Source organism: Phacochoerus africanus, chromosome 8, assembly GCF_016906955.1.
Source record: "Phacochoerus africanus isolate WHEZ1 chromosome 8, ROS_Pafr_v1, whole genome shotgun sequence".
In the NCBI taxonomy this organism is placed as follows: Eukaryota; Metazoa; Chordata; class Mammalia; order Artiodactyla; family Suidae; genus Phacochoerus; species Phacochoerus africanus.
Window position 1 is genome coordinate 131082550 of NC_062551.1, and position 26729 is coordinate 131109278.

Genomic DNA, 26729 nt, shown 5'->3' on the forward strand with positions numbered 1-26729 from the left:
AGAGACCTAGAAAGATATAATATCTTACAGTATTAAATTTTTAATCTCTTAGCAGGGCAAGCAATTCCTCTCTGTCGGACAGTGTCACCCTAATGCAACCTCCCAATATCCTGATGACTTATTGTGACCCACAGAGCTACTCTTGGTTATGTGTAGTTTTCTGGAAATCTGGGTCCAGGGTGAGAAATCTCTAAACTGAGTTTTCCTTGTCAGGCAAAGGCTAGGTAATTAATTTCTTGGTATTTGTTGCTTTTCCCACAGGTTTACAGTCTGTCCTTTTTCCTGTCCTTAAAAATTATAGATTCTAACACATATGCTAGAGAAAGTCATCAATAAAATGTGTTTTATGCAGACACAATTGAATCTATCAGCTTTATATTAGTTAAGGTAAAAGGAAAGTCTCAACTATGAAATTATTTTGGCGTTTATTCCAAAGGTTTCCAAAATTTCTCATGTTTTTCATGAAGGAAATTTAGGAAGGGGGAGGAAGAGAATGATAAAAATTAATAAGGGATAGACTGAAACAATATTTCAAGGACTAAAGTTATGAAAACTCTTCATTAGTATTCAGAAACCCCACTGGTTTTAAGTGAAGTTCCTTATACAACTGAGGCTATGAAGTTAATATGCAAGGGCCCAGGAGAAAATGATTAAATAATACAGTACATGCTTGAATGCGCATGCAAACATTTGGCTAAGGATATGTATGCCTTTCTGACATCAGAGCGTGATATTCCATAGACCCACCATACGGCTCCATTATGCAGAAGGATCCACTAGAGAACTCCTGTTATGCACCAAAGCTGAAATATCTGCCTCTTTTATGCAGGCAATATTCCATTTTAAAATGTTTTCCAATCTGGCTCAGAATCACCCCCTCTGTGAACCAAATGTGTTCGGTACCAAATAATCTCCGTGCTTTTCCTCCAAGGACCAAGACAGCCTCCAGGTGTTAGTAATGACCTAATCATACAAAAGCCAGCATATTTATCTATTCTTTACCCTCAAGAAAATATAGATCTGCTTCCTTCTTAGTCTACTTTGTCTCAACAGCCTTCATACATCTGCTGATTACATATTTGTAAATCTCTCCTTTTATCTCCCCAACAGACGCATGCTGTGATGAGAAATACCGAAGCACACATTAGAAGCAACGATGGTTATCAGCCTAGCAGAGGCTGATGGGCTTCCTCAGATCTCACCATGGAACCAACGGAATGCCAGAAAATGATTGGCTAGGGAGCTCTTCCACATTGTCAGGAGCCCTGGAAAAAGGCTGTAAGAGAATGATGAGAAAAAACCTGGAGGATGGCAAATGCTTCACTAAAGCAATCTGTTACATTCCTCCTTGCAGAGTGGGATGCCTGGCCTGAGATGAGAAGAGAAGTAATGGGACTGGGAGGAAGCAAAGGAAATAGAAGCTGAGGAGAGCAGGACAGAGAGCAAAGATTTATGGCATGTATCGTAACCACTCTCATATTTTGGGCTTCTCCTCAACTTAATCCAACTTCCATGTTACTGAAAATTTATTATTTCCCATATGTATTTGTAGAAAACAGACCAAAAATGAGTAAGAAAAATGGAAAGAGACAGAAAAAAAAAAAGACAAAAACACAAAAGGGACCAGGAGTCCAATTCCTGTTTCTCCTGCTTTTGTCGGACTAAGTGAAAGATTTAAAATCATCACCAGATATTGGCTGATCCTCATCATTTTGAAAGTGGCTATTCAAACCTTTTAGAGAAGGACCTGGTCTTTGCACCAGTTATTGGCCAAGGTATGACATGTACTAATAGCACTTCAGGGACAATGGCCTTTCAATGACCATCAGGTACCTGTGCTTCTAAATTGGCCAATTTCATGTGTCAGGAGGCCAGAAGACATACAATCACGTAAGAAAAACACTTTAATCCAGTCATTATAAGCTAGGAGCGGAAGAGAGTAGCTGAGGTGTTTATGGGGATAGCTGTAATTTCAGCCTAGCTTCATTCAGTCAAGAAGATTGTTTCCAGTCTACTAGAAAACACTTCCAATAAGCTTGAATTACAACCTCAATATCTTTTGTTTTATTTTTTTAGGTTAATATGTGAAATAAAGAGATTTCTTCAATGTCATAGTTACGTTTACTGCCTAAACCAATGAATATATTGTCCCTCTTGAAAGAAACGCATTGTTTAATTGTAATCTCTTACCAGACCAATAGCAACAAAGTTGGTTTTGCATTTTCCCTTTTCATTCACCTTTTTGGCAACTGATCACTGGCACTAAAAAGATGAGAAGACAGATTTTAGCTGCCATCTTCTGTGGTGGTTTTCATTCATTAGTTTTCTTCTTTCTTTCACCCTCCAATCTCCTCCTCTCATGTTACATGAGCTACATCTCTTGCCACAAGCTCACATAATTCCTGTCGTGTGTCTTTGCAACATCTAATTTGTTATGATGTATTATGCATGCAAATGTAATTGCAGAGGAGGAGTTAAGCAGAATGACAGCTTAAAGAGCCATGTTTTTTTGACTCTGTCATTCACAGAAAATAGTATAAAGAGATCTAGGACAACGAGATGTCATGATGAAAACATTAGAATGTCAGGATATCAAACTAAACAATGGAACTGTCCCGCTGAACCAACAAATCTGACATAGGCTATGAGCCCCAAATAGAGAAAAAAGCTCTCTGAAGTCAAAGAAATTCATTGTCCTAAAATCTGCCTTTAATTTTTACAATGTGAAAAATAAAATAAAAATTGTGCCTTTGGTCACAATACTTTTGGGTGAGAAATGTGTAAACTTCTTTTGCCACACTATCTATCTATCTATCTATCTATCAAACCTGTTATTTTCAGACCACTTAGTCTGTGAAAAGTCCTATTAATAAAAAGAGTAACCTAAAAGCTAATTGAATAAATATGAATAACACTAACCACTATCTTAAAAATTCAGGGATTTTACTTTAATCTTCTGTCTAAAGAAAACTAAGTGACATGGGGAATAATTTACTCCTTACAAATCAAGTGTTATGGAACACAACATATCCATTAAAAGATAGTAAAAAGATTCATCCCTTAAACTGCAGTGTTAGAAAAAAATCATCTCTAAATTACAAGTATAAATTTCCAATAGAACTCTAAAACATAACCTCAAATGGAATCATTTTGTATGAAATAGATTTCAGACCATAAATTTAACTTCAAACAATTTCATCATCCTGATGTTTACATGGTAAAAAGTGAAATGGAGCTTCCTCAAACTGGTTCTTGACCTGGAACATCTCACCCCTTCCAAACCAGGTCTTTCCTCTTTTCATAGCCAATATTACATGCACTCATTATTTCCAGAGATCCACAGAGGTTTAGAAGATGTTCACAAAAAGGAGTTTATACACACAGGGAAGAGTCTATAGTTCTGCAGGAGTAGAACTAGGGAGCAGGCTAATTGGCCACAAATGGTTAGCTCCATGACTAAGTCTACCGTCCTGAAAGTTCATTCCTATCCAGTTATGATTTAGACATGGACAGTCCAAGATGAAGAAAACCTACTCTCTCCACATGCAGTGGAAGATGGTAATGAGAACAGCACCTTAGGGTGGGTGCTCAAGCAGAAACCCAGGCCTAGAACTAGAGCTGGGTGGAACTCTGGAATTCTGGTTGGAGACTTGGTTCTTCCCTTTATGTCTTTCTCTATTTTAAAATATTTTTTATTCATTTACTTATTTTAGGACAAGGAGTCATTTTTACCTCCATTATTGGGCTTGAAGTCAGACTGGCACAACAACTTTGTACTTGGGTAAACTTAAATCTTGGGGAAAAGTCAGGCAAACCCTGATGAGGTACCACTACTTGCTATTCAAATTCCTGCTTAGCCTGAGAGATAGCCTCCTTCTGACGCCAGCTGGGGATGCACATGAATACAAGGTGGAAACCAACTGACACAGTGACCTGCACTTTCAATATGTCTGCTGCTCTGACAGCAGTGAAGGAATCCAGCTGGGCTTCCACTTCTTTGCTACAGGAACTCTCAGAAAATCATTTTCAACTTTTTTTTTTACTCTTATTCATATTTGTAGGATAAATGCTGTCCTAATAAATCATCATTAAGGGAAACTCACTTTGCAACTCGAGGTAAGTTCCAGTGATGTTGAAAATGACTGTGTAGCTCAGATTAGCTTGTAGAGAAAAGGCAGTTCAGACAATCTATCAGCACTGTGTGACCTTGTCAGCATATTCGTGAGATGATGCAATAATGAACTTCACTAGATTGGGAAAAGGTAGAAGGAGACAGTGTCTCTTGGATGGCTTGGAATCTAAAGCATTGGATATGGCCATGCAAGACAAGCGAACTCTGCCAGCTAGGCTTCTGATTGTCTAACAGGCTTGTATCCTTCTCCTAAACTCAAGTCAACCTTTGACCTGAATTGAAGTGAGTCTTGCCATCAAAATCTAACCTAGAGACATAGATGTTTAAACCTTAGAGGCGATGGCTTTTCTCAGCACCCAGGATGGCTCATCAGTATGCACCCTGAAAGAAAGAGAGTTTGGGTGGGTTTTAAAGTAACTTTATTTCCTCTCTCAGTGGATCTATCACTCTGGCTGCACCTATGTCCCTCTAGCCCTGGGGGGCTCCTGCAGGCTATTTCCTGCATTACCCTCATAGAAGGAAAAAGACATCCAGAAAGATCAAGAACTAATAAGACGCCAATGGTAGTATCCAGAAGCCTCTCCTTAAAGATGTAAGTTCCTCCATGACCTCACCTATGCTTAGATTTCTCTTCTGGTTCTCCATGCTCCTCAGTGGAAACTTCAATAATGGTTAACTGATTGCTAAACACTCAATGGACTATGTATTCTGCAGCTTCACAACTTCACCTATGCTGTTTTCTTTGTGGAATACCACCACTCCTTTACCCATCCCCATCTTCTTCCTCTTGGCTAAATCACTTAAACACTACTTTCCCTGACTCTCCAATGAGATGTAACTGGCCAATCAGTGATATGCTGCAAATGACTCCATCAGAGCTTTTAATACACTACCTTGAAACAGCTTCTTTTCCTCTCCTGCATGCAAGACAACACTCAGGAGTCCAAAGTTTGCTCCATTACATCAAATTTTTCTAATTCCAAATCATGGCCCCAGGATTAGGTCAGAGAGAGAGGGGGGAAAAAAAACAGGAAAAATTTTAGAAGAGCCCAGTTATAACTGCCAGTGGACAGGGAGGAAAGAAAAAACAAAGTGATCTTTAAAAAGCTATCCCCTAAATTCACAGACAAATGATTTAAAAGTCACCATTTTGACTTATACTCCCTAATGTTTCTGAGAAGTGCAAGAAATATAAACTTCTATAAGAACATTGATAGCTTTTGATATTTAACACCTATTTTACTTAGAATGGTTCTGCCACCGGTACCAGTAGTGGAAAAAAAGATCTTTCTTTTAATAAATGGTAGTTGGACATTCATTTGAACAGTGTGAAACACCAGCTACCTGTAAGAATATTCATCACCTGCCTTGTTAGACTCAGATGCTATCCTATGCTGGAAGGCAAACTGGTGAACTCTGTGGCTTCTCTAAGTCCTTCTTAGCCCTCTGATTTTAGATCTTTGATTTTCTATTTATGATCTTCCAGAGGAATGGAGTTGATTTATTCACATTAAGTCCACTGAGTTATTTTGAATAAGGTAGAGAGGAGGGTTTTGAATGGCTTCTCACTCATTTGAAGGTCTATGACCCATGAACTGCCTCAAGGCTCTCTCTTCAACCTCTCTTTAGAGTACTCCCAACCTATTCAAGCTTTCTTAAGCTCTCTACTCTCTAGATGGAGATATCAATTTATAGTATTTATGGAATGAGTCTATCTATTAGCAAACATCAATCTGCTTCTCTAATTAATAGGCATCTCTAATAAATAACTAAATAAAGTAAGTAAGAACAGGGCTTCCTCAAGAGTATGTCAGTGCTCACTGCATACCTGTGATCTCAGTGTGTGAAGTAAATAGCCCCCAGGTAAAACTATCCTCTGAACTGAGTTAGCTCTCATTTTTTTCTGAGCCCATCTGTACTTATCAAGTAAGGGCCTGATTCAACAATGAGCTGCAAAGGAAGGGCTTTCTATATCTTGGAGTGGCCATTTCACATCTCCCCTTCTAAACTCCATAGACTCCCAACTGTATAACATATATTCTTTTTTTATTCCTTAAAGGAATAGCAATTCTGCTATGATTGTAGTGATTTCTCTAGAAAAGCTATTTCTGGCAATTTGAGAAGAGAGGCCCTTTTTCCTTGTCTGGGGTGCTGTTGACTTTAGAGCTTGTGGTTATGCCATATGCAAGGTGGAGGGAGTGTTGCACACCAGCGGAGGTGGTGTTGAAGCTACTGAATCTCCCCAGGAAAGGAACACCACAGGATAGCCTTTTCAACAATTACCAGTTAGTTGGACTATAGAACCAACTGGCTATATTCCTTCTGCACTCATGCATTCAAGTTTGTTTTAGTAAAACCTGCAGAGAAATAGAGCCACTTAATATGGTTATTTTTTTTTTTTAGAAGTAACACCCACAAATTGAAATGAAATTTCCCTATTCATGAAAATAATCCCTTTACAAGATGATTTTGCACTAAAGATGGGTATTTTGTTTTGCAATTTGTTTTTGAAAACATAATTTAGAATTGTGTAATGGAATTTTGAACAAAAATATGAATACATTTTTGCAAGTAACTACAAATCATTATATGTACTCTACTGCAATAGTAATTATTTCTCACAATCACAATGTTACATGATACTTAATCTTACAGATAAAAGAAAAAGCTACTGTGAGACAACTATACTAACAAAACTTCTTAAAGTTTTACTTTTTAATTTAGTCATAAAGAAATGCTAATTGAAACAAATAAATGTATATTCTCTTTTTTGCTGTCTCGGAATTCCAAAAAGGAAAGGGGAAAAAAGTAAGTCAGGAAAGTTAAAAAGCATTTATTAATTATCTACTGTGAACCTGGCACCAAAGTAACATGTATGGAAAAACGGTTCCAAAAAAAGGCTTGTCCAGGGAAAGACACTTCCATCTTAAGGGTTCCCTTTATTACTTCCATTAATGCTGATAAGAATTAGCGAAATGTATTAGTTATGATAATATGGATACTGTAGCAAACCACCAATTTTATGACTTAACTCAATAAAATTTGATTCATGACTCACATAACAGTCTAATTCTACTGTCCCTGGCTAGCATGCAGCTTTCCACATTTTCATTTTCAAAGCCATCTTTATATTGTGGCTCTGCCATCTCCTAGAGTCTTTGAAGGATCCTCTTTCAGCCAGATAATGGGGAAGGACAAGAAAGGCAATGTACAAAAGATATTTAAGGTTCAGGTCTGAAAATCATGTCTATTGCTTCTGCCTACATGCCATTGGCTAGAACCCAGTTTTGTGGCCACATCTAAATGCAAAGGAGGATAGGATATATGGCCATGTGCCTAAGAAGAAGAGGAAAGAGATTTGATGAGCAGCTAGCCACATAATGACTTAATGGGAAGAACACTAGATAGAAATCAAAAGTCACAATTTTAGACTCTGTGGTACTACTAAGCAGTGTATGCTACACAGTAAATTTTTAATAGTTTGGGCCATAATTTTTGCATAAGTGAAGTTAGTCATGATACTCTGATTCTGAATGATAAAAGTAGAAGAACAAATTTATGGAAGCACAGTAAAGCTGGAAGGAAATTAAAAACACAGTTGTTACAAACCAGAAAATGCTATAATATCTGCTTAAATCATATTTTCTCAACAGTTTTATCGAGGTATAATTGACACTTAGTAAACTGCCCATAGTGGAGATTGTTTGTTTTAACATATATGTACTCTCATGAACCCATCATATCAAGATAAACATATCCTACACCCTCAAAAGTTTTCTCCTGATGCATTAAAATCCCCCATACCCTACCCACCCATGCCTTCATTTCTAAAATATCAATATACTTTTAGTCACTGTAGGGGTTAGTTTGCCTTTTCTAGAAATTTACACAAATAAAAACATACTCCCTTTTTGACTGACTTCTTTTCCTCATAATTATTTTGGGATTTATCCATGTCTTTACATATATAACCAAAAGGTATATTCCTTTTTATTGCTGAGTAATATTTCAACGTATGAATATAATATAATTTGCATATCCATTTATCTTTTAAGAGATATTTGGATCGTTTCCAGGTTTTTGCCAGTACTAATAAAGCAGCTATAAACATTTGTATGTAAATATTTCTATGGATATACATTCTCATTTTACATCAATAAATACCTAGAGCTGGAGTAGCTGGATCATATTGTCCTTTATTTCTTTTTTCTATTTTTTCTGCCTTCTCTTGTGTTAATTGATCATTTTTTATAATTCTACTAAATCTCTTCATTTAATTATTATTTATATTTTTTAAAAATTGGTGTTGCCATTGGGTTTTTTAATACGCATTTTTTAAACTACCTGAATCTACATTCAAATAGCACACCACTTCAATCACAGTGTTAGAATTTTATAAGAATACAATGCCAAGTTCCTCCCTCATATTCTTTGCACCACCGTCATATTTTTAAACATACATGTTAAGCACACATTATATTATTACTATTTTTATAAATAATCAGTTCCTCTTAGAGATATTAAGCTATTAAATATATAAATTTCATTTTGCCTTTAATTTACTCATTTTTAAAACTCCTCTTTTCTTCCGATTGAAAACATAATTCTTTTGCCTGAAAAACATCCTTCAAAAACCTCTATAGAGTAGGTCTACTAGGAATGAATTCCCTCCATTTTAATGTGTCTGAGAAAGTATTTCTTCTCCCTTTTTGAGGATGTTTTTGCCGGGCATAATATCCTAGATTAACTAGTTTTGGTTTTGGTTTTGTTTTCTTTTAGCATTCTAAAGATGTTACTTGTCTTCCTGGTTTCTCATGAAAAGATGGCTGTAATTGTTATCTTATTCCTCTGTACATATGTATCTTTCCTCCTCTGGCCGCCTGCAAGATTATCTTTTTAAATTTCATTTTCAGTGGTTTAAATATGAAACCCCTATCTATGATTTTATCCTACTTCATGGTCTCTTATGTTCTTGTGTTTGGATAACATATTCAATAATTGTAGAAAAAGTTCAGCTACTAATTCTTCAAATATTTCTACTATTCCATTCTCTCTCCTGTCATTCTGGAACTTCCATTATGTCTACATTAAACCATTTGATATTGACCCATAGTTCTTTATGCTCTATTCTGAGTTTTGGGGGTTTTTTTTTTCTCCACTCTTTGTACTTTGTGTTTTAATTTGTGTGATCTGTTGATCTCTCTTCAAGTTCATTGATTCTTTCCTTGTCTATGTCAAGTGTACTGATGAGCCCAAGGAAGATATCTTCACCTGTTAGTATATTTTTCATTGCATGCATTTTCCATTTGATTGTAGTTTCTTTCTTTCTGTTAAAGTTATCCATCTGATCTTGCATGTAATCTAACTTTTCCATTGGAGATTTTAAAGTATTAGTCATAGTCATTTTAACTTTTTTTTTTTTTTGGTTTTGCTTTTGCTTTTTAGGGCCACATCTGCAGCATACGGAAGTTCCAAGGCTAGGGGCTGAATTGGAACTGAAGCTGCTGGCCTACACACAGCAATGCCAGATCCAAGCTGAGTCTGTGACCTATACCACATGGCAATGGTGGATCCTTAACCCATGGAGCAAGACCAGGGATCAAATCCACATCCTCACGGATACTAGTTGGTTTTGTTAATCACTGAACCACAATGGGAACTCCCCATTTTAATTTTTCTGTCAAATTAATTACAGCATCTGTGTTACAACTGAGATAACTAGTTACAGTGATCAGTTTGTCTCTTTCAAATACTTTTCCCTATCAGTTTAGATACCTCATAATTTTTTGATTGAAAGCTAGATGTCTTGTGTGGGATGGTGTAGTAAGGTAAATATTTTTATGCTTGGAAATGTGCGTACTTCTTTCCCGACAGCCTATTGGCAAAAGGTTTATGTTAACTTATTCAGAAGTTGAGCTGTGTTTGAGATTTGCTGTTACTGTACTGGCCTCAGTTCATCACAGGCTTCAAATTCCCTCAGTGATAACTTGGGTCTAAGAGATGTGGGATGATTTGCCAGAGATGATTTTTAAAGTATTTGCTCCCCCTTTGGTACTGTGTTTTCCCACTACACTTCTGCTCAGAGAAAATCTATCTGTTCTTTGCAGCTCTTTCAGCTATGTTCCACTACTATTCTTAGTCAACACTTGTTAGCCTGCTTGGGGGTGGGGAAGGAAGCGGTCATTCTCCCACGTTTTGATTAAGACAGTCTTAGGCTGATACAATGTCTATGAGTCCATCCAGGGTATGTCCTTCACAAGCCCTAACCCTAACCCGTTTCTACTGTAGTACTGAACCTGGAACATATTCTGCTCCTCCCCACAGGCAGTGCTTTTTTAAAAATTCCCTTCCCAAATTAGTGTGTTTCCACCAGTACCCTGATCCAGCACTTCCCTTGCACTTCATCTTGACCACCCACTGTCAAAGATTTAAAGATAAAGGCTTTTGATCTGAAAGGGAAATAGGAAAAAGGTTCTCGGTGAAGTTTTAGCAGTGGCTGCTCTTCTCTTGCTGCAAAGAGCACAATGAGAAAACCCATCTCCCTATCTGTGCCTTGTGGGGTTAAGGCAAGAGTGTGAGAATGTTACATCTCGAGTCCTAGGGACTTTTTTTTTTTTTTTAATTCTCCTAGGGGCTTTTTACTTTTATGCTAGCCTACATTTCACATTTAGTAATTTGTTAATAATTTTAAGCTGTAAAATCTCACTAGCTTTTATAACAACCAGTGATACCTGCCCCAAGTACGCAAATGCCCCAAGTAAGCAAATGGTCCTATTTCTCTCTAAAAAAAGTCTCTCCACTCTCAAGATTTCCCATTGCAATTCTCTGGTAAATTCAAGAAAAGTCATTAATTTGCAGTTGGCTATTTGTCTTATTTCAGTGTTCTTTCCAGATGTCTCCTTCTCCAAGCTGAAATAGAAGCTGACCTAGTTAAATAAATCCTCCTTGATATTCTTCTTTCAAAATATTGCTCTACTGTCTTCCAACTTGCATTGTTTCTGACAAAAAAAAAAACCCTGCCTGATATCCTTTTGCTGTTGTTGTTTCTCTGTATACCACATGTCTTGTTAACTGACTGCTTTTAAGATTTTCACATTATTACTCATTTTGAGTAAATATATTATTTTGTGTGCTGGCATAATTGTTACTTGGGGTTCATTGAGCATCTCTGATCTGTGGATTTATAGCTTTCATCAACTTTGGAAATTTCTGCCCTTATTTTCTTCCAATATTTTCTGTCCCTTTTCCTCTTTGCTCTCTTTTGGGACTCCAATTATACATACCTTGGGTTGCCTGAAGTTGACCCTCAGCTCCCTGATACTCTGGTTTTGTTGTTTTCTTTGAAACTTTCCCATTTTTCATCTTAGTTTCTGTTACTAGATCTTAAAATTCACTGATCCTTTTTTTTTTCCAGTATCTAATCTGCCATTAATCTTATTCAGTGCACATTTCATCTCAGACTTTATAGTTTTCAATTCCAGAATTTTGAATTTTTTGTATCTATGCCTCTAGTTAACATTTCCAATCTTTTCTTGATTTTCTTTGAATATATATAGTTATAATAACTATTTTAACGTCCTTGTCTGCTAATTCTAACATCTGTTTCAGAGCTGGTTTAGTTTCAATTGATTAATTTCCCCCCTCATTATGGCTCTCATTTTCCTGCTTCTTTTCATGCCTGGTAATTTGTTGACTGTATGCCAGAAATTGTGAATCATACTTTGTTGGGTGCTGGATATTTTTATATTCTTCTGAAATTCCTGAGCTTTGTTTTGGGATTCAGTTAAGTAACTTGGGAACAGCTTGATCCTTTTGGGTCTTGCTTTTAAGATTTGTTAAGCCAAAGTAAAATAGGAGTCTAAATCTAGGTTTTCCTCTCTACTGAGGCAAGACCCTTCTGAGTATTTACCCAAATCTTTGAATTACATGATTTTCCAGTTTGGCTGGGGAATAAGCAATATTATTAGCCCACTGTGAGCTCTGAGTACTGTTGCTTCTCATGCTATCACGTAGTTTTTTCCTTGGCCTCCAGCAGTTTTCTCATGCATATTTGCTGAGCAGTACTTTGCTGATTACTCAAGGATGAATCGCTGAAGAAATCCAGAGATTTTGTTTGTTTGCTTGGTTGGTTGGTTGGTTGGTGTTTGTTCACTTTGGTCTCCCTAGACTCTCAGCTCCTTCTCCCCAACTCAGGAAATTTGCCAGGCACTGTCTGGGTTCTCCCTCCATGTGCTATAGCTTGAAAATTCTCTTAAGGCAATAAACTGGGGCAGTTAAAGGGCTCACCTCATTTGTTTCTCAACTCCTAAGGATTACTGTTCTTCATTCTCTAATGTTCAGTGTGTTGAAAATTCTAGTTTAATATATTTGTGTCTACTTAATTTCAAGTGACAGAATAAATCTAATGCCCTTTTCTTCCAGCCTGATTGAAAGCAACAGTCTTAAAACACATTTAAATACACAAAATATGTTGAACATTTCTAGAATGTATAAACTTTTCATTAGAAACATCCGTTTCATAACTGTCCATTCATATCCCAGGTCAGTTTTGTCTTGTGGGTTGTCTGTCCTTCTCTTAACAATTTCCATAAACTGCCTTTGCAGCTTAGAGATTGACTTATTTGCCTCATATTACTGGTTGCAGTGATCATTTGTTTACCCAATGAGTTTTACCTTTGCTTAAAGCACTTCTTTTATTCAGCCAGTGATCTATATTTTTATAAAGTAAATCTTTTCTTTTTTAACTTCTAGATTTTTAATCATGGTCAGGCCCTTTGTAATTTTATAAAGAATTTTCCCAATGTTTCCTTTAAGTACTTTGATTATTTTATTTATATGACCTATTAAAAATTATTTCCAAAATACTTATTAAAATCTTCCCCAAATATTCCAGCCACAATGACCTGTTTCTGAATTCTACCAGCACTGACTGATCCACAACAATTATTATAATTACTTGTTTTCTTAATATTATGGCAAATATTTTTATATATGTTTGGTAATATTATGGTTTCTTAATATACATTATATTATGGCATTTCATGTCTCTCATAATCCCTAGCTAAATTATAAGCTCAGTGACAACACAGATCACAAATTTTCTTCCTTTATTTCTACAAAGTCCTAGTACAATGCTGAACACAGAATACAATCTGCTAACAACTAGATGTTGATGCCGAAGTAAAAAGGAAGGTATTGTGTTCACTATCTTATTAAATCCTCAGCATGTTCTGATAAGTGGTATGCTTCTAATGATGGCTCCATTAATATTAAAAAATTCTGACTATGTGCATAATAATCGAACTGTGTGCCACCTTTGTGCTGTAACAACAATTTGAAAATTTTAATAGCACATATACATGATTTAAATGACATGAATGAAATGGTAAATACATATTTTGTAATAACAATACTCATCTCATAATTCAAAGGGCTTTATATGGTTTAATTCAAACCTGACAATGACCTTCATTGTGACTTTTTCTATTATTATATTCTGGTTTCTTCAAGTCATATCACATTATCTCATTTGATGCCTATGATTTAAAAATCACTTTTTCATATTTCCTAAAATTCTTATTTTCTAAATATTATATATCTTAAATAAGTTAACATAACTTTACTGAACCTATTGACCGACTTCTACATGGAAATAATAAGATCTTCATTCAAAACATGAGAATTAAAAACTAAACCAAAATGCCTAGTACAGAGTCTGGTATATAGCCAGTTTTCATAAAGTGGCATTATCATCATTATGATTTTCTCTAATATCTTTGTTCAGTGTTGTTTCTTTTAGTTCTTTTTTAACCTTTTTTCACATGCATGATCTCTTTATTTTTTTCCTTTTTTAAAAATCTTTCCTTCCTTCTTTCTATTGTTTCTCTTGTTTTTTCTTTAATGTGTTCATTTACTCCAATCTTAACCTCACTCTTCTACTCTGAGTACAGCCTGTACTACATTAGACGTCTTGAAATATTTGGAAACATGATGTGCTTTACTTAAATACCGAGTTTTCACTTTTTTTTCTGTTTCAGTAGGCATCATCTATAAGAGACACAACAATATAGGTACTCAACACGAGCCCTGGGTCCCCAGATGCAAGAAGTGCAATCCCTTCCCCCACCATGCATCTCTTCTGTTCCATCTTTCCCTTTCTCCCTTTAGATGTCTCTTAGGTCCAAGCAGAGAACATTTCTCCCAGTGTGGGAAAGCAGCAAAAAAGCCCTCAGGTCTGCCACATCACAATCTTCATGTGGAGCTCCATGCCATCTTGTATGGAGCCTTGACTGCCACCTCTGAAACTACTCTCTTGAATGATAAGAGCAATCGCAATTTATGAAAGATTTGCTATAAAGCAAAAATTTTAAAGTTTTATGAGTGGTATCTCATGGCACTATGAACAACACATTGAGGTAAATATTATGACGTATTCACAGTGAGTAAACTAAGGCTTCTTCATGATGTTAAGTAATTTACGCAAGGCCACACAAGTGGCAAGTGGCAGGCACAGGATCTGAAACCAGATGTGGATGACTCCAAAATCCATGCATTCTGCCTATAAAACCAATTTTATATTTAGAAAAGTTCATTCTCCGTGTCACTCAATACTTTTCATCTCAAAACAAAAACCTAGTGAGAAGACAAATACTCAAGGGTTGGCTTTGGACCTGGGAAATGCCTAAGAAATAGCCAATTAAACAATCTCTGAACCACAAACAGGTATCACAGAGCAAGCTAAAAAATACATGCTTCAATGAAACAAAATTTCAGGGGGCACTGAAAATGGTTTTTGGATCGACTACAATATTTTACTACGGGTATAGTATATTTTCCCTTCAGTTTTGAAGTAGAGAAAATGTCAGCTTTGCGTCCATATTTTTTTAAGTTCAGGATGGTCAAATATTGAACTTTGGACCCTCTCACCCGATAAGGCTTCAATATCCTTGAACTCCTTTTATAGCATGAACAAAATGAATTTCTATTGTCTGTTGTTTATTCTAAACTCCTGCCTTTTTTTTTTAACTCTGTTTTTAAATTAGTAATTTTCACTACCTCATGCAATCTTCTAAATTACTTTTTAGAGTGCTGGCTATTAATATTTTAGGTAGCTTTGATGTTTTACTTTATAGTCTTCAATTTTATTTTACATTTCACAGGTTCCTAGTTGCAAATAATCCTACAGGCAATTTTCTCACACTGCAACTATTCCTTGAAAGATATGCTAATGCAGCACGACACTTGCAATACTGGGGGTTAAGTTAATCACCCAAAATGAGTTGTATTACTGTCAGCAGTGTATAAAGACATCCCATAGTGAATTACAAGGAAGGCTAGCTTTAAAGCTGCATTTCAAAAAAATACCCAAAGCTGGAGATGAACAAAAATAAGCATTTATTTCAAAGTCCATTGAGCTAAAGAATCAAACATTTGTTATTTCTGGTCTCAAAGTTACCCAGTATAAATAAAAGGATTCATATCATTTTCAAAATTTAATTACCAGGAAAACCCTTACAGATAGTACACTCTGTGTCTGGGCAAGACAAACACTGCAGAGCAGTTTCTATCTTCAGATTTGTCTGCAGAGGAAGGAAGAAATCCCTATTTTCCTCTCTGTTTAGCTGAACCACATGCCAGGTCTAAAATCCTGGGGAGCAAATTGTGGTCCTCTTCTCCCTCAGCAAAAGCCACACTCGTGGCAGCATCACAGTCTAAACATAACTTCACCAAAATCAGGAAGCAGTATATTGTGCATGTATTTATCAATTTCTTTTCACTCTTCTGTTCTATTTTATTACTATTATTATTTTTCCTTTTAGGGGTGCACCTACAGCATATGGAGGTTCTCAGGCTAGGGGTTGAATCAGAGCTGCAGCTACCAGCCTTTGCCACAGCCACAGCAACACTAGATCCAAGCTGCATCTGTGACCTATACCACAGCTTGCAGCAACTCCAGATCCTTAATCCCCGGAGTGAGGCCAGGGATCAAACTCACGTCCTCATGGATACTAATGGGATTCTTAATCTGCAAAGCCACAACAGGAACTCCTCCACTCTTCCGTTTTAACTTGCACTTTTAAGTATGGATTAAATAGGAAATTTAAGGACCTGCCAAATACACGACCCCTTCAATCTTTGAAATCATGCCACTTGTAACACTATTTTTTATCAACTTCATAACAATGAAGGCACACACAAGCATCCTGATTTCTGGTCTGTAATATTCCCAACTTTAGTATTGGGAGAAATTAACAATACCATGCTCCCATGCCCAGATCCCAATCACACATTAACTCCATTTTCTATCTGTTCTCACACATACAAAGCCATGACCAGCCATCACTGCCCATCCTGATTCTGACTGGTGGCACTATGTGCAATGCCACAGCGCTTTCCAAATGGGCAACAGATTAAGGCCATTCAGGCCTTAATCCTTAATCCTTTCCATCAGAGGGTACCTCTCAGATGACTGGCTGCTCAGAGGCCAAGTGAGGTAGAGTTGCACGCTGCATTTTAAAACAGCAGCAAGTCTGCACTTTCGCTGATCTAGATTTCTCTTTTCTGCCTTGCAAAAATATTGAAATAAGATTTAGTTACAATGCTAAGATACACATTTTTATGAGAGAAGAAATATATTGTGAAAAGAGCATTACTTTACTTGAAGGGATCAAAAGAGCAGGGGAAAATATAAAGGTTTAACAGGAACATAGTATTTATTTGCCATGCATATTTGATATGAGTTCATTAAATACGCAATAGAAGTGTCAACATAAAGTGCTGTTTAGATCAAGCTATGAAAACAAACTGCCCTGGTATTAACATTGGAATATACTAAGCTGTGGTTAAATATAAGCCTTATTTACTATACAGTGAAGAAATATTTTATTGACTATTGTTAAATAACCATCTACTTAGCCTAATTGAATTTGCCCTTTGTTTATAAAGACTGATGGTTTGAATACTATGACCATGTTCCAGGTACTTTTACAAACAATCCCTTTGCCATTACAAGGATTTTTCTTTTCTCACCTATTGGCCTTCAATAATTAGCAATTATCACCAGTCCATGCCTAATTCGAGAGTATTTTTCTCAGTCTCACTGGACCATTGCCAAAGCCCTACCAGTGAGGAAGCAAAAGACTGAAGGTTCTCTTTAAGGAACACTTGCTATAGAACTGGATGGTACGTCTGATTGCACCACAGCGTGAAAAATCCACTCCCCGGCACAACGAAGTGTTTCATAAGACAGAGTAGACTCATTTGAGTCTCTTCTGGGACTTGAATTTAAACATAGATATTTTGGATTAAAACACAGCTACCTCAGGCAGAAGCAGCAGCCCGGGTAGTCTTCCTGGCACATTGCCTTCCTGATGATCATTAACATAATGCAAAAGTACCAAGATAGGAGATTATTATTATCCTCATGTCTCAAGCAATTTGCAGAAAAGCTAAACCTGCTGTAATTAATACTGACCCTTTCTTTACTGGTAGCTCTTAGAGTCATTTTTACTACATCAGGGAAGAATATCAGGAGCACAAATGCACAGCCGAACATTTTAAAACCCAGGTTTTGCCTTAAAAGTGATTTTGGCCACTGTTTTGACCTGACTCCTTTGGAGTAGTAGGAATAAAGGCCACGGGTAAGGATGCTGCCATCAGGATATATAACACTTTAAAACAGAACGTTGGGATTTATTCAAACACATACCTAAGATGTTTGAACCAGGTGTCACCAGCAAAGCCCATTAACAACTCCCAGGAAATAACGATAGAATCTGATAATGAAATAAACTCTAACCTGTTTTTTTCTTTCCCTTTGTACTTAGTGTAGATGCATGTGCTCAGAGGGTATGATGTGCCGAGGCCTGGCACTTGGGCCTTCGGCGCAGGGTTCCTAGGGTGAAGGGGCTGCAACTGCACCTCCGCTCGGCTCCACCTGCCCGGTAGCAAGCTCCGGCCCAATATGGCAACTCAAAATGGAGGCAGGGGGAGGACCTGCCGCTCTGCCCCCGCACTGACCTGCGCAGGAGCAGCTGGGCAGCCCCTCCTCCCCTCCACCAGGACTCCGCGCCCCGCCCCCGCGGTCCCACAGTGCAACCCTACACAGCAGCCCCATCCACTACCCGTTTAGGAGAGAGTGCATTCTAAAGCTAGAGCTGGGACCTCCACTTCACTGATCAAAGAACAAACTTACCTTTATTTCTTTTTCTTTTTCTTTCTTTTCCTTTTTTTTTAGGGCCGTAGGGCCACACCTGCGGCACGCGGAAGTTCCCGGGCGAGGGATGGGTCCAGTCGGAGTGTAGCGGCTGGCCTACACCACAGGCACAGCAACTTGGGATAGAGATGCGTCTGCGAGCTACCGCATAGCTGGCGGCATCCCTGGATCCTGGACCTACTGAGCAAGGCCAGGGATGGAATCCGAGTCCTCATGGATACTAGCCAGGTTCCTTACTGCTGAGTCACAATGGGAACTCCCTTCCCTTCTGAACCATGCTGGGTCTCCTCCTTCTATTGGTTCAAATGACACAAGGTAGGAAATGGACCCTAGAGGGTCAGTAACACATGTACTAAAATTCCATTTTCCTGATTAAAGTTAACAATTGCAAAATATACAAATATCAAATAGTCTTACCTTTTGTGTGTGTATGTGTGTGCGTGTGTGTCTTTTTAGGGCCAAGCCCAAGGCATATGGAAGTTCCCAGGCTAAGGGAGGGTTAAATAGGAACTATAGCCACTGCCCAATACACCATAGTCACAACACAGGATAACAGCAACGTCTGCAACCTACACCAAAACTCATGGCTACGCCGGATCCTTAACCGACTGACCAAGGCCAGGGATCGAACCTGTATCCTCCTGGATACTAGTAGGGTTTGTTAATTGTTGAGCCACTGCCGGGAACTCCCAAAATAGTCTTAACTTTAATGCTGTATTTTCAGTTGCTTGTTTTCTGATCTCTGAAGCCCTATTAATGTAGCTGTCAACATGAAGTCAGAGGAATTCAGTTTTCATTAATTGTTTTAATTTACTGGTAATATTTGTCCTTTTGGCTCAGCCTTTTAGATGAAAGAATTTAAATTGATAACTATTTTTCAAAGTTCTGAATTCAAAATAAATGGGTATAAGCTCTAAATTTAATTTTCACTTGTACTGATGGAATAGTGGGTTATGTTTTCAGTTTTCTATCATTCTTTAATTATTTTCTGCAAATTTCCCACTGCCACTCAGACTAATTCCAGGTAAGGTGCTTCATGTCATAGTTGAACTTTGCTAAACATGATTAAAATAGCAAGGTTCTATCTCTAGAGGGAAAAACAGGGTTTTCACATAAAACCAGACAACATATAACTTTCCCCAAAAGTTTCAACCAAACCATTCATTCAATTGCACAAATTTCTTTCAATAAATGAATAAACAAAATGCTACATTTGCATTTTTTTTCTCTTCAGGATGATCTACCACTTAAAATTTTAGCTAACAAGTGATACCAATAGCTAAATTAGCCACTTTCTGATAAAATTTAGATTTTTGTCCATACTTTATTTGATGTAACATTGAAAATAGGAATCAATTTCACTAATGAAAAATGAGCCAAGTGTTGCAGAATTCTCAAAGGCATTGTTGTGTATGTTAATAATATCAAGACTGGCAAATGCCAAGGAACTGTAAAAACTCATTCCTACAATCTTCTCCATCACACCCCCTTCCTTCTTCTTTTTCCAACATGCAGCTCCTTTTCTGGGGCTCTTTTCCTTTTCATAGCATCACTATTAATTCAGTCAACCAAGTTACAAACCCTGAGATCATCTCTGACAACTTTCTCCTTTGCCCCGTTTTCACTTCCTACAGGGCTTTTCCTCTTCAATCCATCCTCTTCTTTGCTGTGTATTGTTCTAAAACAGGTTCTATTAAGGCTATAAGAGAATGTAGTATAATGGGAAAAGGAGAGGATATTAGGGGAATTATGTTATTGATTTCTTTGTTATTTATGACATCGATGTTGTGCCATCTAATTGATTTAAACTAAGGATTGGTTTTGGAATCAGATTTATATCTTGGAGTATAACACTTACAATCAGGTGATCTTAGACAAATTGCTTGACCTTACTAAGCACTGGTTTCCTCATCCATAGGATGCTCATATATTGGAATCCCTCTTAACCAGGACTCAATTTCATATAATTTCTTGTCAGCTAAGCCTCTTAACTGAATAATCTGTATTCATTTCTCTATACTTTGTTTCATGCAATCCATCCATTACAATCTAGGTTCCATTTCTACCCCTACAAGTAAAATTATTCTTGCCCAAGTTATTCATAAATTCTAATCCCAGACTTAACATATTTTGGTTTGCATCTTAGTGAACCTATTCTTGGAATTTAGTTCTCCTGGTTATTCAAGGAGTAATCAAACATTCTAGTCCCTTTCTTGGTTCTCCACATCTATTTGACAGTTCCATCTTTATATCCTTCATGGGCTTCTACTTTATTCAAATGTGATTTTTCCCTCAGGGCTCCTTTCTGGACAATTATTTCTCCTTACATCTAAGTTTCAGATTTGCAGGTTCACTTGACTGCTCTATGTATGATGTTGACTGCCTCATGGTCATTTTAAAATAAGCATATCCTAATCATGACTTATAGTTATCTTTAGAAAGACTCACTCTCTTTTTAGATTTTTTTTTTTAATCTTTTTAGGCCCGAACCCGTGGCATATGGAGGTTCTCAGGCTAGGGGTCGAATCAGAGCTGTAGCTGCTGGCCTGCATCAGAGCCACAGCAATGCAGGTTCCAAGCCACATCTGCGACCTACACCATAGCTCATGGCAATGCCAGATCCTTAACCCACTGAGCAAGACCAGGGATTAAACCCGAAGCCTCATCGTTCTTAGTCGGATTCATTAACCGCTGAGGCACGACGGAAACTCCTCTTCTCAGATATTAACATAAACGTGTCTTCAATCTCCAACCAAAAATCTGTCTTTCTAATTCCTTCCTCTTTATCATTCACCATGTGGTTAATTAATCACCTTATACTTAGAATTTTCTCCTGATTATTTCTTTTGTGTATACATACATACTTTTTTTTTTGCTTTTTATGGCCAATTCTGTGGCATATGGAAGAGCCCAGGCTAGGGCTAAATCAGAGCTACAACTGAGGGCCTATGCCACAGCCGTAGCAACATGGGATCCAAGCCACATCAGCAACCTACACCACAGCTCACACCAATGCCGGATCCTTAACCCACTGAGCGAGGCCAGGATTGAACCCGAGTCCTCATGGATCCTAGTTGGTTTGTTAACCACTAAGCCACAAAGGGAACTCCCTATTTCTTGTATATATTACCTGCTTTTTATTTTTGTTTACATTAATCCAGGTCAGTCCCTCCTGTTCTTCTGGACTGAAACAATAGCCTCTAATTAATCTCCCTCCAGTCTTTTCTATTTTGTGTTGCATCTTCCCCACAGCAAGTAAAATAGGTGGTCTAAAATCAAGTCTGAACACCTAATCCTCCACTTAAAAATTTTCTCTGGTTCCCCATTGCCCACCGCTTCTTTTTATGGTATATAAGGCTCTCTATAACTCTGTCCATATCTACTCACATGACTTCAAAATCCACACTTACTCCCATAAACATTGTATTTATTGTGCTATGTATTATTGTAACATCAGTGGCTCATAACACATTTGAAACTTTGAATTTTATAGCTCATTATCTGTGTCTTTGCTTTGATTGCTCTCTCTACTTGATATATTCTTCCTACTTTTCAACTTCCAGATTCATTCCTCAATACTTAGCAAAAGGAATTTATCAATAAACTTCTAACCCAATTCTAAAAAGATGTTTTATTTCTATATCGGTCTTGCCATTGACCACAGTGAAATTATAATTTTTGCCTCTATTTCCCCTACTATATATAACTTACTCAAGAACAAGATCTATATCTGGATCAACTTTGCACTCTGAGCATCTTGCATAGTTCTATACACATAGAGATGACTCTACAAAGACATCCAATTTCTGTCTTGGGCAACTAAGTAGATGATTATGCCATTCAGTGAAACAAGAAATAAAGGGTGCTACAGATAAAAGACGTTAGATTATATGTTTGGGATGCTAAGGGGAAATGATATGGAAACCTCTAATAGGTAGAGGAGTATATGAGTCTGAGTCAGGCACTTAGAAGAGATCTGGACTGGAAATAAAGGTTGAGAAGTCATACTTGTATGAACGGTAATAGTGAATTTTCTGTTTAAACTTTCATACTGAAAGCTATTTTTTTCATTTTTCAAAAGTTTTCTGAAGTATAGTTGATTTAAAGTATTGTGATAATTTCTGCTGTATGACAAAGTGATTCAGTTATACATGTACACAAATTCATTCTCTTTCAGGTACTTTTCCCACATAGATTATCACAGAATAGTGGGTAGAGTTAATTATTTAGATCTTCTGTTTTGATCAGAGTTGCTACTACAGAAAATCATTTTAATTAACTCAATCAAGCATCTAGATATCTGCCACATCCCTTGCTCTAGATTAAGAAATGTAGTTTTGCTTTCAACTAGACTGTTATGCTATTGTTTTGGAAATGAAAATTACCCACATGAAGCTATGAAATAATCATGACAAATATATAATTTGAAAGGTTGTATTAAACTTTACTGAGTTTTAAAAGGCATGACACTAAAGAATAAGTGCTGCTTTATAGTATAAGAGGTGGACAATATGTCTGTAATTTTAACATATTTATGACTTCCAAAGCTACTTTGGTAGAGGCTATAAAAGATGGATTCACTTGTATATGCAAAGGCAGGATAAAATTGTCCAGTGATATAGTGAAAAGATCAAGTGCATAAACTAGATATGCTTTTCTTTTCTAGTGTGTACAACTATGAACAGAATACTGGGAACTTATAATAGACATATAATTCATTTACTCTTTAATACTCATCAAATATTTATGAGTGCCTATTATGTGTCACCCCTGTGCTGGGCACTGGAGCACCCACTATGTGTCACCCCTGTGCTGTGCACTGGAGCACCCACTATGTGTCACCCCTGTGCTGTGCACTGGAGTACCTACTATGTGTCACCATTGTACTGTGCCCTAGTACTAGTACTCTAGTACTAGTCTTTATTTCTAGTAAAGAAAATTGGCAAAAATTTCTCTCCTCATTGAGCTGAGAGCCTAATGAGGAAGGCAGGGAATAAAATAAATAAATAAAATGTAGGAGTTCTTGTGGTGGCACAGAGGAAACGAATCTGACTAGGAACCATGAGGTTGCGGGTTTGATCTCTGGCCTTGCTCAGTAGGTTAGGGATCCAGTGTTTGCTGTGAGCTGTGGTGTAGGTCACAGACGCAGCTCGGATGGAGCGTTGCTGTGGCTGAAGCATAGGCCAGCAGCTGTAGTTCTGATTCAGTCCTAGCCTGGGAACCTCTATATACTGCAGGTGGGGCCCTAAAAAGCAAAGATAAATAAATAAAGAAAATGTAGAGGATGCTAGGTGGTGATGAGTCCTACGAAGAAAAATGAAGCAGGAAAAAGGAGTAGGACTGTCAAGGAGGGAACAATTCATGTGAAATAAGGTGGACAGCAAGGTTACACATTTTAACAATGATCTGAAGCAAGTAGAACAGTGAGCATTGTGAATATCTGAGGGAATAGAATTCTAGGCAGAGGCAAAAACTATAAAGTAGAAAAAGTCTAGGGGTGTTCAAAGAACAGCACTTTGTGTGAGAGTAAAGAAAGTAAAGGAAAAGTAGTCAGACAGGTAACAGTTGCCCCTAGCATGTCAAAGCCTTAGACCTTTTTAAGGACGTTGGCTTTTATGTGCTTTTATTCTGAGTGGAACCCATGAAAGGAGTCAAGCAGAAGTGTGTCATGATCTAACTTATTGTTTTATACTCCTAGAGGATTACTGTGGCTTTGGTGCTAACAGTAAGGCACAAGTACTGAAGCAGGGAGAACCATTAGGAGACACTAGCAACAATCTAGGAAACAGGAAATGGTGGCTCAGACAGGGTGGTAGGAGAAGATGTGGTGAGAAATGAAAAGATTCGGGATATATCTTGTATCTAAAACTATGGATATATCTGAAGAAAATCATAATTCTAAATGATACATGCACCCCAATGTTCATTGCTGCACTATGCAATAGGCTAGACATGGAAAAAACCTAAATGTCCATTGACAGAGGAATGGATAAAGGATGTATGGTACATATATACAGTAGAATACTACTCAGTCCTAAAAAGAATGAAATAATGCCATTTGCATCAACATGACTGGACCTAGAAATTGTCATAATGAGTGAAGTTAGTCAGTGAAAGACAGACATCATATGATATCACCTATACATGGAATCTTAAAAAAAGAGATGCAAATGAACTTATTTGCAGAACAGAAACAGCTACAGACTTTGAAAAACTTATGGTTTCCAAAGGAGACAGGTTGGGGGGGGGGTGGAAGGATGGGATGGGGGTTTGGGATGTAAATGCTATAAAATTGGGTTGTGATGATCATTGTAAAACTATAAATGTAATAAAATTCATTGAGTAATTTAAAAAAAGACTTATGGTTCTCAAAGAGGACAGGTTGGGGTTGGGATGGGAGGGATGGACTAGGGGTTTGTGATTGACATATGCATACGGATATATAGAACTCTTGGGCAATGGGGACCTGCTGTATAGCACAGAGAACTCTACCCAGTATTCTGTGATAATCTATGTGGGAAAAGAATCAGAGAATGGATATGTGTATATGCATGGATGGGTCGCATTTGGTACAGCAGAAATTATCACAACCTTGTAAATTATACTTCAATAAAACTTTAAAAATAGAACAAAAATTAAGGAAAAAAATGAAACTATTGCACTTGCTAGTGGCTTGAATGTCCAATATGAGATAAAGAGAAGCACTGAGAATGACTACAAGTGTTGGCATAATCACTTAGAAAAACTGAAGCTGCCATTAACTGAGTTTGGAAATACTACAGGAGCAACAAGTTTGCAGCAGATGGTGGAGATCAGTTCTATTTTGTACCTATTTGAGACGACTGTTAAAATTCCAACAGGGATGGTGGATGGACAACTAGATAAAGGAGTCTGGCATTTCAGAATGAGGACTAGACTGAGCTAGAGATACAGATTTGAGAGTTGTCAATATATAACTGGTGGGAGAAAAATGAAGTTGTGAAATAATGATCTAAGAGAGCCAGATAGTAAATGGACGAAGAAAATTTAGTGCAAATATCTGCTGTGCAGAGGGCCCCCTTATCTACCTGATCATAAATTTAAGGTGAGATCAACAGTTATATCCAGGTTTAGATACAAAATCAGCAGAGAGAAGAACTTAACTATGGTTGTATTTTGCCAGCTGTGCCAGATGTGGAGCCGGAATGTGGATTGCAAAAGATTCCTTGGAGAATAAGGCCCCTGAAATGAAAGAGGAGGAAGAATCTTGCAAGCCCTGGTACAGATGGATAAACTCCACCAGTAGAACAGAAGCCCATTAGAGAAGTCCTGCACTGAGTGGAAATGGCTAAGACCTTGGTACCACTGCCCCATTCAGCCACTGGTAAGAGTCATGGGGCCCCTCCCAGGAGTTCACAGCAAACCCAAAAGTATTCAAATTGAAGGCTCTCAGCATTCATACTCCTAATTATTGCACAATTTCCTTCTCAAATGAAGATCTGAGCACATCATTTTCCCAAGTCTCCCAGATCAACCCTTTCATAACTAAGTGAGAAAGGTGAGGATGAGTGAAAAGAGATGGTTTTATTAATTAAACATGAAATTTAAGCTGTCCAAGGAGGAAAGTGAAACCAAGGGATGTATCAAGGACAGTAAACCTAGGAGAAAAAAATGTATGTCACTGCTAGCAGCCCTTAAAGTTTACTAGAGTCAAGACACTAGAAAAATTGAGGTAAAAAAATAAGAAGTGTAGTCATTGTGTGGGGTACATGAATCTGGGGTTATGGAAGGGTTTAGAGTAATGAAAAGATTTAAGATGTCACCCTGGAATTGAATGAGTGACTGTGGTCAGATGGAAAACGAAAATCACCAGAGTAAAAGATTGAGGGCCTGAGAGGCTGCTGCATGCGAAGGTCACCTATAAGAATAATAAAATTACTGAGAGTTGTAATGGCCCTGGATTGAGAAGCAATGAGCCAGGAGGAATAGTCTTTAAATAAACAAGGGGAGTAACCCAGGGATTGGTAGCTCATTGCAACTACAGTAGGAAGGCAGTAGTAAAAAGACATATGACATGATATTCAAAGGTGGGAGGATTTACAAGGATGGGTAGGAAAATGGAGTCGAAGCAGTAAAGAGGAAAAGATCAACACTTACCTTACAGAGATATAAGTGGAGTGAGAACAAAATTAATACCCACTGAAGAGGGGTACAGAAGTAGTGAGATCAAGAGCCAGGTTTCCAGTGAAGGCCAAAAGGTGAGACAATTGTTCATAGAAGGTGCTGAATATATAGAGAATTTTGTGAATCATGATCCACGATTTTCAGAGGGTACTGTGGCAGGATTTCTTGAACTGATATTGGGTGTTCGAGGGCAAGAGATGAAGGGTGGCCGGGGTGGGC